Here is a 13,694-nt window from a genome sequence, read left to right on the forward strand (position 1 = left end):
CCGCGAGCGCACAATATAGCGCTAGCCTATGCTACCTCCTCGACCCCATACACAGCGGCCCTTGCAGCGCTGGATCAGAGATATGGACGTATATGGGATTACGTAATCCAGGAGATAAGGCATATTGACCGCCTACCCCCAGCCACAGACAATCGCTCACTAGACGACCTGTCAATCAAAGTGCAGTCCCTGGTGGGGATGCTGGGAGCGCAACGGGAGAAGGGCATGCATGAGCTATACTCCAACTCTAACGTTGAGAGGATTTTGGAGAAGCTGCCACCCGCAAGACAGGAGCGCTTTCGGCGGCAGAGGGACTACCGCGACCCCGACGGCCCCGAGCCATCCCTCCTTGATCTAGCCGACTTCCTGGCGAGAGAAGTCAGCAGCTTACGACTGGACACCTTCGGGCGGAGCACGCCAAGCTCCAGAGAGGGACCCAGGAGAATAAATGATGGAAGAAGATCGGTGACTGTCATGCACCAATCAGAGTCAGTACCGAGCAGTAAGAGTCACAGCACCCCCTCGAGAAAGGAGAAGTGGAAGATAGCGTGTCCCTACTGTGAGAAAGAACACTGGCTGTCACAATGTGACTCATTCACAAAGATGAATGCAGAAGAAGTGAGCCAATGGATAAAGTCCAACCGGCGCTGTTATCGATGTGCGCGGCCCCACATGGCAGCCGAATGCCGCCTAAAGAAAAGGTGCAGCCGGTGCGATGGAGCCCATCTAGATATACTACACGACAGCAACGGAAGACGGCCTATACCTGCACCACGGAGCGGCACCAAGGCAAGTGTCATGTACATTGACCCCGCCAGCAGCAGCGGAGCCCAAGTGCTCTTAAAGGTAGTCCGTGTGACATTGAGCTACCAAGATAAAGTCATGGACACTTACGCCGTCCTTGATGACGGGTCAGAGAAGACCCTTCTGCTCGCCTCCGCTGCGACCCAGCTGGGACTGCGGGGGAGCAAGAACGAAATGACGATTCGGACAATAAGAAGAGATTTAAAGACGATAAAGGGCGAGAATGTCTCCTTCACCATCGCAGCCAACGGGCAGCCAGAGCGACGGTACAAGATCACAAATGCTTTCACCAGCCAAGAAATAGGACTATCGCAGTACACCTACCCTGTCACCAAGTTGATGGATAAATATGTGCACCTGCGCCAATTACCTATCCCGCTCATAGACGGCGCTACCCCGACCCTGTTGACAGGCTCCGACCATGCAGAACTCATAGTCCCGATTGACCGGGTCCATACAGGCCCCCGAGGCTGTCCTGCAGCAGTCGAGACCCGCCTAGGGTGGACCCTCCAAGGCCCCCTCGCTAAATCTCTCAACCGAACAGCAGCCACTAGCTGCTTCCACTCCAGAACGACAGAAGAAGACACCACTCTCCTGCAGCATGTCGAGAGGCTATGGACCCTAGAGACAATGCCCTTTAAGAACGAAAAGAAAGATATTCGCTCTAAAGAAGACATTTACGCCATCAACCTACTCGAGCAGGGGACAAAGAGAGTCACAGTCGGCGGAGTGATGAGATACGCAACTCCACTCCTGAGGCGAGAGGGAATGCCCACCTTTCACGCGAAGAAAGACGCCACGGAGCGCTATCTACTGAACACAGAGCGGCGCCTAGCCAAAGACCCCGCTCAAGAGAGTGTGTACCGAGCTGAGATTGAGAAGCTAATCACAGCGGGACACGTAACAAAGATTGACATTAAAGAGGCCGATCAGACGACCGAATCATGGTACGTGCCGCATCACAAGGTCCATCACAGTGTGAAGAACAGTTTCTACGTGGACAACTGTTTACAAAGCGTCTCGACTCAAGAAGAAGCCGAGGCTCTCCTAATCAAGTTACGCGCCTCCCTAATCAAAGGCGGCTTTGATCTCAGGCAGTGGGCCAGCAGCGACCCGCACGTATTGCGCAGCCTCTCCTCCGCGGACAAGGCTGCCAGCAGCGAGACCTGGATGGCGACAATCCCAGGAGAAGCCCAAGAAATGACACTAGGACTAGTCTGGCGCTTCAAAACAGACTCGCTCCACTATAGACACAAACCCTTGGCTCCAGAGCAAGGAAGGTCGGCGGCGATACCGACCACCAGACGGAGTGTGTACAGAACACTCGCCAGACAATATGACCCGTTGGGATGTATTCTACCTTACACCACCAGGGCAAAGATGATTGTACGAGCACTATGGGACAAGGACCAGGGCTGGGACGACCCAATACCCGCACACCTTGCCTCAACATGGAGAGAGTGGGAGACGGAACTCCGCTCACTCCCAGGTGTCAATATACGCCGCAGCTACTTCCCATCCACAGTGAGGCCAGAGACATGCGAGATTGAGCTACACGTCTTCAGCGACGCCTCCGAAGTAGCCTACGGATCGGTTGCCTATTTGCGTGCCCAAGAGATGGGAGGAAAGATACACACTGCTTTCATACTGGCCCGCTCAAGAATAGCCCCACGTAAGCAACAATCTATCCCACGTCTAGAGCTCTGCGCAGCCCTCGCAGGAGCGCATCTAGCCACGTTAATCCAACGTGAACTCACCATTCCGGTGCATAGAACAATCTTGTGGTCAGATTCCACGACAGTACTCACATGGATTAAGTCTGATTCATGCAGATACAAAGTCTTCGTGGGAGTCAGAGTCACCGAGATTCAAGAATTAACAGAAGAAGCAAGCTGGCGGTATGTGGACACCAAACACAACCCAGCTGACGTCATCACCCGGGGAATGTCTCTGGATGACCTAACCCGTCGCAACATCTACAGTGACGGACCAGCATTCCTCAAGCTCCCGGAAGGAGATTGGCCTACGCCCACCCCGAGGGAAGCAAGTAACGAGGAGGCTGAGAACAAGAAGCCTATGTTCTGTGGACTGAGCACTGTCGCCCCCACAGACCCCAACATAGATGACTGCATTACCCTAGAGAGTGCGCAACAAAGAACATTCCTGCGGCACCACCCAGAGATTCAGTCCACCACTGACATGTCAGCAGCTGACTACGAAGAAGCAGAACTTCTTCTACTACAACGAACCCAGAGAGACTCGTTCCCCGATGAGCTAGACTGTCTACAGGGAGGAAACCCCGTCCCATCAGACAGCAGACTGATTCACCTAGCACCAGAGAGTGACGCGCATAATCTCATCAGAGTGGGTGGTCGCCTGCGGAGAGCCCCCGATCTACCAGATGACATTAAGTACCCGATCGTCTTGAACAGCCGACACAAGGTCACAGAGCTGATCATAAAGAAATACGACGAGGATGTACACCACGCAGGAGCAGAGAGAGTCTTCGCGGAGATCAGACGTCGTTATTGGATATTGCAAGGGAGAGAAGCAGTACGGCGCTTCCAGCGAACCTGTCTAGACTGCCGTAAGTGGCGCGCGCAGCCCAGCATACCACGGATGGCTGACCTACCCCCCTGTCGCCTCCGAATCGGCGACAAGCCATTCCACTCCACAGGCATGGACTGCTTTGGCCCGTTGTATATAAAGAGAGGAAGAGGCACCGAGAAGCGGTGGGGTATTGTATTCAAATGCATGACCACCAGAGCGATACATATCGAGCTCCTTCCGACCATGAGCACAGACTCATTCCTTATGGCCTTCCGGAGATTCACATCACGGAAAGGAAAACCGTCTACATTGTTGTCTGATCACGGGACCAACTTCAAAGGCGGAGAAAGAGAGCTGAGAGAGAGCTGACAAAGCTATGGGCCCAGAACTTAAGACCCACCTCGCTCCAGCCCAGATTGACTTCCAGTTTAATCCCCCGAACGCACCCCACTTCGGTGGAACCTGGGAACGAGAAGTACGTTCCATAAAGACAGCCCTGTACGCCGTACTCGGAGCCCAGACTGTGGCGGAGGAAGTCCTAATGACAGTCCTCACGGAGATCGAGGGAGTATTGAACTCAAAGCCCCTCGGTTACGTCTCCAGTGATGTAGCAGATGTCGACCCAGTCACCCCCAACACACTCCTAATGGGGCGGCTGGACCCCGCGCTACCCCGGACAATGTACAGGCCTGAAGAAGCGAACGGCCGAAGAATGTGGAGGTACAGCCAAGTACTAGCTGACAAGTTTTGGAGCAGCTTCCTACTTCACTACCTACCGTCTCTACAGACCCGCCAGAAGTGGGTAAAAGAGAGAGACAATTTGACAGAAGGAACAGTCGTCATGATTATTGACCAGTCACTACCCAGAGCTATGTGGCCGGCTGGCCGCGTAAGCAAAGTGATCACCGGTGCCGATGGCAAGGTCCGAGCAGCTGAAGTACTCGTCCAAGGGCGCACTTACACACGTCCCGTGGCGAGGCTCATAGAACTGCCCCGACTCCCAGATACTATCGATGATGACCATGACCCTATGACTTTGTGAGTTGACTGACCCTTACAGCGGACCTTGAGTGGTAGACAGTGCGGTTAATCTGTCTCTGCTTGGCTAATTAGGTGGGACTAATTAGGGTGCGGCTGTTGTGAAGGATCAGATTATACCGAATATGTATATTTATTTATATATATATATTTAATTGTATTTGTATATCGTTTGATATCCCCTGTATATTCCTTGTACAATATGCATTGAATATCCCCGTTTCTACTAAACAGCCCATAATAGTTTCATTCTACCATTGGACAAGAACCTGGCGCCAGGTTGCCATACCCCTAGGTCCAAGTTCAATCGTGCCGCCTAACATGTCGTGGCAAACCCCCGGTTCCGCGCAGTAATATGTCGGGCGAAATACGAATGGTACTATTTGTTCATAGCGCATATATATATGGCGCCAGTAAAGTAGAACTTTCTTTTAGTCCAGTTCTTTACCCTCCAACAGAGTGACAGACGCAAAAGCCTCCCCACGACGCACGTGCGGTGTAGTAAGGCCTACTTGGCCCAGAATAGGCATTGAGATATCGTGTAGATTAATAGTTGAATAGTCATAGTTTGGCACTATACCGTCGAGTTGGACGTATTCTATTAAGCTAATAATAGTCTATTTATGTATGGTGCATCGTTCGGTTAGAGTTCTAAAGTTATCAGTACCCCCCATCGTTCCTGACGTTATCTGGACGCTTAACCAGGCTGGTCAGACCCCTAGTGGTGATTGCATCCGAGGAGCTCCGGGCCAAGAGCGACTGGACCTGTATATTGGATTACTCTACCCGGACGACGGCGAGCCTTCCACGGCTTGGATTATGCTTTGTGTGCTTTGATTATTCCATGGATAAAGGCCAACACTGCGGAGTGTTGGAATTACCCCCCGGAGAGGACTCCAGGTGAGACGGCGCTCTACACGTGAGGTCGCCTCACGTCTTTCCGTTGTGGACCGGCAGCTACCGTTCCACAGAGGGTCCAGCTGTATTCGTCTGCGGTCCGAGGTTCTGTGGGCACCGTGTCCAAGACTTTGGATTCTCCCAAGACACCGTCGGCCAGATGAGATACCGCCAGCGGCTTCTCTAACCCCCCCCTCCTACTGTCTTACAACCAGCGGGACCCCCCCCCCCTTAGTGTATCCAGCTATAATCATTTAAGTACCATCGCTATCGTTTTCCTAAATATTCCAGGTTGTATACTTACTCCATGCGCAACCAGAGATTGGACATTCAATGTTGATTTACCTACGAATACTCATTTGCCATAAAAGTGCATACTTAACATTTCAAATCATAAATGTAATTAAGTGAATATTGTGTACACCCTTTGCTGTATTAAACCTTCGATTTGGTACATTTGTGTGGATTCGTTTCATCAGGTGGGAAAGTGTTCATCATACTTATATCTTGTACTGGGTGGCCAGAAGCTAAAGTACATGAGGTAGTGGTATTAAATATCATATCTAACAATACAGTCAGGGAATTGTACCCCTCAGTTACAAGGGTAATGAGAAAAATAGCGGGTGGCAAGTTTTTCGCACATAGGTCAGAGGCTAGGTGGGACACGGGATTTCCCCGGCCATGGAAGACGTCACAGGTGCGTTTTCTTATTGGCCATGAGACATATCCGTGAGTTTCAGGGCCTGTGCTACAGACCGCTGTCATTGTAAAAGCTAGGTGATGCAATGCAGTCGAGCCTATTTGTTCTTCTGCTCTGCTCTCTATCAGTAGTGTTTATTGGGCCGTTTTGTCACTTGTCACACCAATTATTACATGAACCTTTTCCAATTGTTTTTTTTACTCACATTGAGGTCTCTCTGGGAAAACCGCTGTCTTCCCCTCTTACATAAAGAGCAGAATTGACACGGTTGTTATTCCCAGGCTCGTCGTGTGAGGACCCGTGTCTGTGTCTTTTGTAGACCGGCTCCCTGCTGCTCGTCCCAGACAGCAAGGGGAAACATTGTGGGGTTCTTTCTTGTTAGAAATTCGCCGTCACTGTTCTGCGAGCATACACGCTGTTTTATGAAATCAGCGTGTGGTCTTACGAGACCGATCAGCGCTGGCCCAGGGTGTTTTTTCAATGATTGAATATGCTTTGTGGGACCGGCACACCTTGGTTGCCCAACATCATAAAAACAGTGTTTTTTATGCGGTCGGCTGGGAAGGAGATTTGTCTCTACCGAGCGCCAGTGCACTAGGTTAGACTCGAGGGCTCACGTACATCTCCGGGGGGAGATGACGGAGTAGATCAAAACATTGGCAAGGGGGTCTCACGGCCGTTATGTGGGCCAACGGGAGCAGTGCGTTCGCGTACTGACCGTCTTGGTGGCACCCTCTGTGATGTTTTCGATCGACACGCGTACCTACCCCCCTCTTAGGAATGGGGGCAGCGGCGTGACAAGGGCACAGGACTTGCCCTGGTCGCACCGGACCAGATCAGTTTAACCCATTGTCCGCTGGGGCACAGACAAGTTCTGGTACCCCGAAAGACCCTGAGCTTTTCCGGGGGGGAAATGCCAGGGCGGGCCGGACATCACAGGGGTTGATGTCATGAATGTGTGTGTCATATAGATGCCACTACGAGTTGCCCTTAACAGTGGTGTGCATTGGTACTGTACATACTGTACTTTTTTGCACAATGTTAGGTGGGTTGGTCCTTCTCCATTCGTTTTCACCCCTCCATCTGAACAGGCTACAATATGTCCAAAATTCTGCTGCCAGGGTTCTCACCCGCACCAAGTCCTGGCACCACATCACCCCCACCCTCATCCACATCCACTGGCTTCCAGTCAAGTCCTGCATCAATTTCAAGATCCTCCTCATCACCTACAAAGCCCTTCACTCCCTTGCCCCCCGGTACCTAGCGGACCTCCTGCATCCCTACATCCTGCCCCGGAGGCTGCGGTCCTCTGACTCCGGTCTCCTCTCCATCCCCACCACCAACATGCGGACTGTTGGTCCCAGAGCCTTCTCTGTGGCTGCACCCACCCTCTGGAACTCACTCCTTCCAAACATCCGTAGTGCTACATCCCTGCACTCTTTCAAATCCCAACTCAAAACCCACCTTTTCACCAAATTTGTAAATGACTCTGCCTGATTTCCCCTTTTTTCTTTCGTTTTTTCTTTCTTTCTTTCCTTTTGATTAATATTTTGTTGTTACGTTGTTCCCTGTCCCCCTCCCTTAGCTGGTAAGCGCCTTGGGTCTCCTGAAAGGCGCTATATAAATTTAAGATATTATTATTATCACTATGCATCCCTGTGTAGGTCCCGGTCCTCCAGGCCCGGGTCGAGCCTCCCCCTCATTGACCTGTGGCCTGGGTTAACCCTTTTTAAACCTGAAATGCTTGAACTGCATTGTATAGCCTGTGTATACGCGCAGTTATGTTTCTGGGGTTTCTTAGTGGGTTAATGGAGCAACCACTTTCTGTTAATAAACATAGGGGGGTGGTTGTCTCTCCGGTGTGTTGGTAGCAGAGTCGACTCTCTGGTTGAGCCCGGGTCTGACCCCGGCTGCCCGAGAGTATGCCCCCGCATCTTTGATGACGTCTGCCAATTGTGTCAAACTCTTTCTCTGAACCTCGACCCCGCGGGATTAATAAATTGGCTGGGTCAGGGTTCGGACTACAGACAAGCTGGAAGTGGCCAAATACCTAAACATATTCTTTACAAACATAGCCAATACACTGGTTAATAAACTACCCTCCCACCCAGGGCATTTTGGGGTGGAACACATCATAGCCTACTACAAAAACCTAGGGGTCTGCAAAGACGACTTCAAACTTGAAATGGTAACAACAGATGAGGTACTCAAAAAACTGAGCACCCTCCAACCTAACAAGGCCAGTGGCCATGACAATATTCCCTCCAAATTCCTCAGAGACTCAGCAGCCGCCATCACCCCAGTCATCACACACACATAATAAACCTCTCCATAAAACAGGGACACATCCCCAGAGACTTAAAAATTGAGAGAGTGACCCCCCTGCACAAAAAAGGCAGCAAATTAGACCCAGGCAACTACCGCCCTGTTTCTATTCGTACCTCCATCTCGAAAGTCATGAAAAAAATGTCTACGAACAGGTCGAAAAGTACCTAGCGGAAAAAAATCTAATCTACGAATTCCAATCTGGCTTCAGAACATCCCACTCCACTGACAGATGCCTTCTCTATATGAACGACCACATCAAACAGGGGGTGGACGTGGGCAAATACTGCGGCATGGTCATGCTGGACCTACAAAAGGCCTTAGACACTGTCAATCACCCCATTCTGCTTGACAAGCTAAAAGCAATTGGTTTTGATTTTATCAGTGAGCTGGATGCAATCCTACCTGGAGGGTAGGGCTGGGCGATATGGCCTAAAAATAAAATCTCAGATTTTTTCACACCACATCCTGATTTATGATTTTAATCGATTTATTTCTCTTAAAAACTAGAAACGCCAAGGAAACCATTCAAATAAGCTTTGTTTTTATTTGACACAAAAATAATCAAACCAAGACGAATTTCCCTATTGGGATTGAAGCGCAAACCTAACTTTCACCAATCTTCACTTTAAAAAAAAATATAATATATATAGTGTATATATATATAAAAGGTTACTCTTGATCAAACAAAGATGAATGTTCCTATTGGGATTAATAGTGCAATAACGTGCTTTTTCACCAAACTTCACTTAAAACAAATAAAAGGTGCCTCTTGATCATCAAACAATAATGAATTTCCCTATTGGGATTAATAAAGTGCAAATCTAACTTTCACCAAACATCACTTTTTGCAAAATAAAAGTTTTTTTTTATCGACCTAAATCATGAATTCGAAGAATCTGCACCTGGCTCGCTGATAACAAACTATCATTACTAAAACAGAGTTCATTCTCTTCGGATCAAATAACAAACTCAGCAAGACCAACGGCTTCTCGGTTACAGTGGGTGACAATATTGTCACAAGGAAAGATGAAATTACATACCTGGGTTCCATCCTAGAGGCAAATCTTTCCTGTGACAAAATGGCATCCAATGTAATCAAAAAAGTAAACCAACAAACTAGATTCTTGTACCGGATCTCCTCTCTGGTAAACATGAATTGATTGAATTGATTGATTGAAAATTGTATTAACAGATTGCAGAATGGGTACAATACAGTACAGCTCAATACACACAATTGTTAAGGTTATGCAGATCAGAGAAAGACTTTTGTCTTGTTTACATCAGGGTCCCCCATTTTCAATTCATCATAACATATATGACATACAGATAGACAGTACTGCTACATCTATACATTTATGATATACCAGATTTACAAATACAGTACTGTTTTGTGAGAGAGTATATACATTTGACGTAGAAAGTGTACATTGGAGGAGTCAAGTCAAGTCAAGTCAAGTCAAGAGTTTTAATTGTCACGGTGTTGTGAAGGGCCAGATTAAACCGAATATATATATTTATTTATATATATATATTTAATTGTATTTGTATATTCTCTAATATTCCCTGATATCCCTTGTATATTCCTTGTACAATATGCATTGAATATCCATTCTAGCCTACTGAACATCCCATAATAGTCTCCATTCTACTATTGGTCGAGACCTTGGTGCCAGGCTGCCATACCCCCCAGACCCAGTTCAAACGTACCGCTCAACATGTACGAACAAGTCCTAGTTCCGCGTAGGAATCTGGCTACCGCACCACTAATGGGACTATTTGTTCATAGTGCGTATATATACTGCGCTACTAAAGTAGGACTTCCTTTTCAGTCCAGTTTCTTACCCTCCAATAGAGTGACAGACGTAAAGCCTCCCCGCGACGCCACGTGTGGGAGTAAGGCCAAGTTCGGCCTACCATCGGTATTGAGACATCGTGTATATTAATATTTGAATAGTCATATTTGGCACTATATCGTCGAGTTGGACGTAGTCTATTAAGCTAATAATAGTCTGTTAATATATAGTGCTTCGTGCGGTGAGAATACTACCGTAGTCAGCACCCCATCGTTTCGGGCAGAAAACTGGCTGTTTATCCAGGATGATCGACCCCATGTGAGATTGCACCCGAGGAGCCCCAGAGCCGACGAGCGAGTGGACCTGTATACCGGATTATTCTACCGACGACAGCCCGCCTTCCCAGGCACGGATTATGCTTTGTATACGTTGATTATTCCATGGATAAAGACCCCCGACACTGCCGTGTGTTGGAACCCCCCCCCCTGGAGAGGACGCAAGGTGAGGAGACGCTCTGCAAGACGAGGTCGCTTCACGTCTCTCCCCCGTGGACCGGAGAGAGCCGGCTCACAGAGAGTCCACCTGCTTTCATCTGTGGTCCAAGGATCGCCGGCGCATTGAACGGCACTACAGTGGGTTCACCTGGGATACCCTTGGCCGGATGAGGCAGCCGGACTCTACCCCCCCCCCCCTTCCTACTCCTGTCGGCTTACAAGCGACCGGATTAACCCCCCCTAGTGTATCCAGTCTATACTCATTAAAGTATCATTGCTGTTATTCCTTAACTATTCCAGGTCGTATATGTACCACCTGCGCCTTCAGAGATTGGACATTCTCTATTGATATACCGACGAATACTCTTGCCATAAAAGTGCATACTAATTCCCATTCATAAATGTGGTTGATTTGATTAAGTGCTTGCTCTACACACCATCGCTGTGTAGAAATAAAGACCTATTTCTAATTCGTACATTTGTGTTGGATCCATTTCATCTACGTGACAGTGTTCATCATAATATATTTATGCCGAGTACTGGGTGGCCGAATATTAAGTACAAAGGTAGTGGTAGTAAGTATCATATCTAGTAATACAGTCAGGGAATTGTACCCCTCAGTTACAATTGGTCCTTCGAGCCGGAGGGTAATCAGCGTAATATTAATATAGTGTTATTAATATTGAAATGGCCTATGATGAACACTCCACGAAACGATCCTCCTAACCAACGCCCGCAGCGCGAACGACGGCTCCCTCAGTACTTAGAGGCTTACGCTGTCAGTCAACAACCTAGTCTTCTACTAACAGTAAACGCGATAAAACTAGAAAGTAAAAGTATGTCTAACCCCAACGCCCAGACTACCCCGACCATAGAGGCCCCTACGGGCTCTAATGTAACTGACCAAGTTCACGGTGGGGACCAGTGGGAACCAGACATGACTTCACACCCCGCCAGTACTGAAGAAGTAGTCCCCGACGAGTCCCGGGAGGAATACAACGCTACCGAGAGAGAACTCGGCACGGAAGAAGACGGGGAGAGCACCGTGGAGATAGAGCTCCAAGGCTCCGCAAGGAGTACCCCGAGGGAAGGCTCCCCTATACAACCGCCTTCTCCCAGCGAGGCAGAGAGGACCCTACAGCAGGCCTTCCTCATCAGCCTGAACGCCGCTGCTGAACGCGACCGACTGCAGATCCAGCAGCGGAGCGAAGAAGAGCATATACGTCTAGAAATAAGACGCATTCAGAGGGAAGAGAATGTGGCCCGAGACCGAGCAGACAGCCAGCGAGCAGCTGCTGGTGCTCTACGGGACGCAGAGCGCGACAGACAGCAAGCGCAACTAATAGAACAGCTGATCAGACGGACAACACCCTCTCCCTCCGCCAGAGGCTCCAGGAACTCGTCTAGACACACCTCCAGGGCGGCATCCCCTAGCCGAGTAAACAACCCTGAACTTGACCAACAGACGAGGTCTATACCCCCCACAGACCACCTCCCCCCACCGGTCCAAGCGAGACCTAGCAACCGGGAAGGAGCAGCATATCCTGTGGAGAGGCTAAACCAGAGACTACAAGCACTGGATGACCTAACTGAAGACGAAGAGGAGGAGAACCACGCCCGACGACAGCACAGTACTCTACCGGACCAGGAGGTCCGGTACAGCCCAGGCTATACTCCCGCGGAGCTGCGCTACAGACCCCCGACTCTATACACGGGTGAGCACGACGCACGACCCGCACCGAGGAACAGCACCTGGACAAGCGGGCCATGGTACACTGCCGGTACCAGCCCATACCAAGGAGCGGGAGGAGACTCGCCTAGGAGGCCTCTCCCCCAACGCTCGCCGATGTATCCACAGTCAGCGTCATACATTGGCACGCCTATGGTACCCGACTTCACCCAAGAGAACCGGGCCCAGTATACAGAACTCTGCATGTGTCTGGAGACCATGTTGGTGGATGTATTGGATGAACGCCATAAATACGCCATCCTACTGAAGCACTTAAAGGTACCCCGCGCACATAATATAGCGCTCGCCTACGCGACTTCCACCACCCCATACACAGCAGCGCTGGTAGCATTGGACCAGAGGTATGGGCGCATATGGGATTACGTGATCCAGGAGATCCGACACATCGACCGCTTACCCCCAGCAATAGACAATCGAGCACTGGACGACCTGTCCATCAGAGTGCAGTCCCTGGTAGGGATGTTGGGAGCGCAGAGAGAGAAGGGGAGGCATGAACTTTACGCCAACTCAAATGTGGAAAGGATCTTGGAGAAGCTGCCGCCCGCTCGACAGGAGCGTTTTAGGCGGCAGAGAGACCACCGAGACCCGAATGGCCCCGAACCGAACCTCCTCGATCTAGCGGACTTCCTGGCGAGAGAAGTCAGCAGCCTACGGCTAGATACATTCGGACGGAGCACCCCTGGCTCCAGAGAAGGAACCAGACGACTAAATGATGGAAGAAGATCGGTGACTGTGATGCACCAATCGGAGTCAGTACCGAGCAGCAGGAGCCACAGTACCCCCTCCAGAACGGAGGAGTGGAAGATAGTGTGCCCCTACTGTGAGAAAGAACACTGGCTAGCGCAATGTGACTCCTTCCCCAAGCTGAACGCGGAGGAAGCAAGTCAATGGATAAAGTCCAACAAGCGCTGCTTTCGCTGTGCGCGCTCACACATGGCAGCCGAATGCCGCTTAAAGAAAAGGTGCACCAAGTGCGATGGAGCCCATCTGGACATACTTCACGACAGTAACAGACGGCGCCCTTCACCCGCACCATCCAGCAGCAAAGCGAGCGTCATGTACATCGATCCCGCCAGCAGCAGTGGAGCCCGAGTACTCCTAAAAGTAGTGCGTGTGACACTAAGCTACCAGAATAAAGTCCTGGACACTTACGCCGTCCTCGATGACGGGTCAGAGAAGACCCTTCTGCTCGCCTCCGCTGCGGCCCAGCTAGGGCTGCGGGGAAGCGAAACCCAAATGACAATTCGGACAATAAGACGAGATTTGAAGACGATAAAGGGCGAGAATGTCTCATTCTCTATCGCAGCAAGCGGCCAGCCTGAGCGACGGTACCAGATTAC

The sequence above is a fragment of the Notolepis coatsorum genome (assembly GCF_963971535.1).
Source record: "Notolepis coatsorum genome assembly, chromosome: 9".
Classification (NCBI taxonomy): domain Eukaryota; kingdom Metazoa; phylum Chordata; class Actinopteri; order Aulopiformes; family Paralepididae; genus Notolepis; species Notolepis coatsorum.